This window comes from Hyperoodon ampullatus, assembly GCF_949752795.1.
Source record: "Hyperoodon ampullatus genome assembly, chromosome: 17".
In the NCBI taxonomy this organism is placed as follows: domain Eukaryota; kingdom Metazoa; phylum Chordata; class Mammalia; order Artiodactyla; family Ziphiidae; genus Hyperoodon; species Hyperoodon ampullatus.
The window spans coordinates 51696723-51702722 of record NC_136930.1 but is presented as its reverse complement, the minus strand read 5'-3'; positions in this window follow the sequence as shown (position 1 = coordinate 51702722).

Genomic DNA, 6000 nt, shown 5'->3' with positions numbered 1-6000 from the left:
AAAGTCTCACTCAATTATGTAATGTAAGAAAAGAAATTAAGTAGACATTATACATCCTATTTTACAGATAAATAATGTACCTATATAAATATGTAGACAGAGATATAAGGAACCCAAGATCTCAAATCTATATTCTGTCCGTAAAGGGGCATCCCTCCATAAAATATTCCTCAGTGATGTGGGTAGACAAAGAACAAAGAGAAGGAGATAAACACTTTACATATTAGCTGGGGCTTTGATTCAAAACTCTACTTTAATTCCCTAATGTATTAGCTGCCCCCCCCCAAAAAAAAGCTACTTTGCCATAACTGGAGGTAGACCCACAGTTGGAAACTAAATCAGGCTAGACAGTCTTTTCCATCCTTTCACCCCTAAATTCACACACAAATCGTAGATCTTACCATTTGCTGGGGGGGCTTATTAGACTCCTCTCATGTTATTATTGCTCTTATGTATCCACTGGGACAAATGAAATAAGAAATACCATCTTTCAAGACTTTATTTATATCTTTTTCATATTATACCAGAAACTTCCAAATGTGCCAAGATAAAATAATCAATTAATTTTATCATGAGATCATTCTCTTAAGTTGAGAATTCACCTCATATTCTACTTCCCTGCTAGAAAAAGTTTCAGTTAAGTGGCCCAACCAAACCTAGCAGATAAGGCAATGCAATACGACCCAGATGACAGAATGGCCCGAATAATGGGATGCCCATAGAACAAAATGCCTCAAACTTTATTCCTCACTGTAAAATGTAACCAAGTAAGCTCTTCCCTATTATCAAGTTTATCTTTGTTCTCACAGAGAACAAGATCCAACTGTGGATTCCCTTTGTCTATAATTTCAAGGTAACCAGGATAATCACCTTTCATTTTCTCCAATAAACTCCAGATACCTGGATATATCAATCACAAAAATCAGTATCATTTTTCACACAATGATTTTTGCAAACATTATATACACATCACAGCCACCTGTCCAATTGGGTGTTATTACCCTTATTTTACTTAAAATATTTTACTTACTTATTTTAATTAAGTAAAGAAATTAAGAATCAGAAAGTTCAAATTACTTGTAAGGCCACACAGCTAATTTAATCTCACCCAAAAATCTTTTTTATTTCCCCATTCATTATGCTGTCTCATCTGAGCAACTTAATAACTCCCTTCATTTACCCAATGTTATTTCTCTCTCCTTCTTCCCTATTGAATCAACAAATAGGAAAGCATATTCCCAATTACAGATTTTGTAAATGCAAGAAGGCCAGCCCCTCACCTTTGTGGCATCAATTAGAAACATGCTAGGAAACAATAGAAAACCAGACTCTGCTGTTTTCACAGCAAACATAAAAGCTATAATAATATTCTAAATTTTGAAAATGTCCATTAAGAGGATTTATGTACTTTATTTAAATTGGTTCTGTTTAATGTGTGATGAGTTCAGATATTTTCCCAACCAGTATTCTAATGTTTTCCATTTTATCAATGACGATGAACTTTTATGTTAAGAAGTTCATTCATTTCTTAAAAGTCAGTTTACTTTAGTGAAGAAAGTCATCACAAGTTCCCGTTTGTTCCTGACTCAATATATAACTTACTTTTGGTGTTATATAGGGCTTTTCCCTGAAATATACTTCTCTGTGTGTTCTCTAGGGTAAGAGTATTTCTCTCAGTGACACCTAGTCATTGAATAGTTGACTTCCAGTCTTGACAGATCATCAGTCTTGCAACTTAGAGTCTTCCACCTCTGGATTTATGTTCAGTGTCAAACTCTAATGACTTTATATGGGTGATTTTCTTCTTTCAGCAACAGGAAAAGCACTGCTATTAGACCTAGTTTTACATATCCTCTCATTCCATCTAAAATTTCTGAGTCAAGCTAAGCATCTGCATTTTTTCTCTAAGTCACAGATAAAATGTTTCAAAATATGAAAACAACTCAAATAAGATAAAATCTTTGTTCTCTACATAATTACCAACTTCTGTCTAGGTTGAATAAACATTTACCCTTTATGGACTCTAATGTTTCATGAAAAAACAAAGTATGGATATAGAGGAAGCACTTTCTGCCTTTAAAGAGTATTATCTAGACTACAAACTGCTTCACTGTAATGTTCCCTTAGGAACTGAAACAGCATTGGGGAGTTTCCAAAGTTCCACTTAGTTTAAGAGGTAGTCAGTACAAATCTACTCTCTTAAATGGAGATTTTGGACATGGATTTCCTTAATTGAAGGTTCATATCCAGGATATATTAAGAGGGAACTAAAATTTGATGATGCAACATTATACTCTCTAAGGAGAATCTTCTAATTAGAAATCTCCTTACAAGTAAGAGTGGAGCTTAATTAATTTTGAATCCCACTCATTTTATGATGTTCCAGGATGGAACTGCTTTTCTCATATCAGTTCATTGAGTCTCTTTTAGTTTGAATATGATTATACCAGTTTTTAAAAAATATATTCAAAAGGAGATTCAACGCACATAAAGTTAATTTTAAGTCATTCTAAAACTCTTCTTATTCACTCAAAATTCAGTGACAATTCCAAACTATTTGTGAAGGTCTATTTAAAATATAGTATAATTTAACATATATAGTATTTAAGGATAGGCAATTTTAATAAAGGCTTAAAACAACTATATTCATATTTATGTACATCCAGTGTAATGAATATTTTTTAACTGAACCAATAAAACGTATTATCTCTGAAGAGGTTCTCCCAGTAATTTTGAAATAAGGGGAGGAAATAAAGCTTCCCAGCTTTAGAGTGGGAGGAATATATTGTTCTTGGATAATATCCATCTCTTTCCTGCTGTTCAATTAATTTCCTACTTTATTTCACTTTTTCTTTCTTCTTTTATAATATTTTTATATTTTCCATATGTAAATGATCTTTTTTCCTCTTTAGTTCTTGATCTTTCCATAATCTATATGTTTGAAAAATGTAGATTTGAAGCTTGATTAGTGATTCCAGGTAGAGATTTTCTTATCATGTTACTTAGAGACACATGCTGGGGTGTTATATTTAAAGACAGATGGCAAAAATCATATGAACACTCCACGTGGCTAGCTCTGTATCCATCAATTTTCAGCTGAAGAGGCTAGCTCATGCATCTGCAATAACTGGTAGAAGAGAAAATAAAAATGGAGAAGACTAGAAATTTTCACTCATTAAAAAAGTGGTTTTATTTGCTCTGACACCAAAATATACTGAATTTGAAAGTTCTTCAGATGGTTGTGGTGTAAAGCACTCCTACAGAGAAGTGACTGTTTTCTAAATATACATAGCTCATTTCCTCTGAGTTGGAATTTTAACTGGGAGCCAGGAACATATACAGCTATCTTAATGTTTTATGGTGCCAGCAAATAGAACTACCTATCATATAGGATTGCTTCATTGCTAGATTCCAAAAGTGCTAGGTTCGAAACTAATAATATCACTCACAGATCCTCCCTTCTAGCCGTCCTCATCTTCATCTCAAAAATTTGCTACTGCTGTTAAATGTACATTTCTGCCCCTGAAAACCCTGTGCCTTTCAAGAAGCCAAGAATCTCATCCAAGAAAACAAACTCTCCATTGTTTCTGAGATTCACCAAGTTTCACTTTATCCTTAGAATCCTGTTCCATCTGTGAAGTCCTGACTACAAGTTAGACCTCTCCAATAAAGCCCCTGCTCCAGTTCCCAGACTCTTTCCAAGGGCAGGTATGTCCCAGGAATCATTACTCCCACCATGACTCAGGCGACTCTGACTCCATCTCAGACTGAAAGGGGACATATGTGTTCATTCACACAAATGTAAGGACATCTAATTTAACATAACAAGTTTATACACAGCCATATAAGCATATATTTACACAGACATGCACACACATGCACACATGTACTCACTCTCTCTATTGATGTAAGAAAGTAATAATCCTGAAAGGATGGAATAATATAGTACTATGGACTGAATATGTGTGACCCTTCATAATTCATATATTGAGACCTAATCCCCAATGTGATGATGTTTGAATTTAGGGCCTTTAGGAGTTTATCAGGTCATAAGAGTGGAGCCTTTGTGAATGGGATCAGTCTCCTTATAAAAGAAGCTACAGCAAGATTCTCACCCCTTCCAACATGAGAGAACAGAGAGAAGATGGACCCATCTACCAATGAACCTGAAACCAGACACTGAACCTGTTGATACCTTCATCTTAAACTTCCCTGCCTCTAGACTGTGAGAATAAATGTTTATAACCCATTCACTTTATGTTATTTTGTTACAGTAGCCCAAACAGACAAAAACATAAAGTATGAGAAACAAATATTAGAAGAGTATTAAAATGTTAAAGCGATAAAATGATCAAATGAACGCCAAACTGGTTATGAGAGGTTATGAGTAAGAAAGACAAAATTTGATTTGAGGAAATGAAAGAAACAGGAACAGAAAAGACTCTGAGTCAGAGGAAGATAGATGTTTTTGGTCAGGAACGTTACCAGGATAAGCTTACAACTAGTAAACAATATTATTTTCAGTCCTAACTGATGCCTTTGTCTTTGTCTTAGAATGCACTGCTAGTTTAATGCCTTAAACCTGCTCTAAGAGCTCAGGTAAAGCTCTCAACTAAAGTTTACCAAGAAATCTCTTGGAACACTTGGAGCATGAGTGCTTGGGAACAGGAGACACACCCAGACAAGAACAAATCTTTCTCTGAACTCAGTTCTGTATCTCTTCTCTTCTCGTCAAAAAAATCTTCTCTGCACTTCATGAATTCTGCACCTACTACAGGCTGAACTGGTTCTAATATCCACCTTTAACATAGGTGAAAGGGTTGTTTATTTCAGAACTTTATGAAGACAACTAAAGAAATAATTGACAATAACAGAAACCATACTAGAGAACAAAATCTTAAAAAAAAAAAAAAAGCTAACCTCAATCATTGAGACAGACACATCTTAGAGTTAACCCAATAAGTCACCTTAGGATGTATGGTCCACTCCTCATTTGCATAATCTCTTCCCCTTGAGTGTGGGCAAGACCTGTGACTTGCTTCTTACCAGACTATAACAAAGGTGATGGGCAACCATTCTCTTGACTACTTTACATAATATAACAAAAATGATAGAACGTCACTCTCATGGTGACTCCATCTTAGACAACTGAGATAATTAAATCTCTGGATGAGATCACAGGCTCAACCACACCTTTATTTCAGCCTGGTTAGACTCTGAACAAAGGACCCAACTAACCCATGCACTGAGTCCTAGCACAAGGAAACTATGGAATAAAAAAATATGTTTTGTTTTGATCTGCCAAATATGTGGTAATTTTTTACATAGAAATAGAAAACTAAAACAAACATACATGCACATAAACCTATTCTGAATTGTTTATGACAACCTTCCTAATTTTAACCTTCTTAATTTTAACGGTCTCCCTGTATATTATATCAAGCATATTTTTAAATGCCATCACACGTTAAGAATATTTTTACTATAAAAGTTTTTGGAGAGATTTTCATAATTTTGCTTATTTGAGAACAAATATTTCATTTCATTTTTCCTTGTTATTTTACCTCTATCCTAAGATATGACGGTTGAGTTAAGCTGCAGTTAAACAAGTGATAAAATGTTATGCTCTATGGATATTTCCTTAAATGTTAACTTCTTTTAATTTCCAAGATTTCCAATTCTAGAGTCATTTTTCTGGTTGTACTTATATTTGTAGGTCATCTGAAAGTTTATAGCCCTACAAATTGTGCCTATATTATCTAATGGATAAAATGGCCCTGCACAAAAACAAATTATAAAGAATAAAAGACAAGGTTGTGAAATTCACTTCTAATTCTACTTCAATAAGTGTTTAATGAAACTTTTCACAAACTCTGGCTGAGGGAAAAATTTCCCTGCTGGTTCTTTTCTTATCCTCTTTTTTTTCACGGTCTAATTTGGGATCCTTGGCAGGCCCTATGTTGTGTTCCATCTTGATCTGCGTCTCATGTGAATATGCAC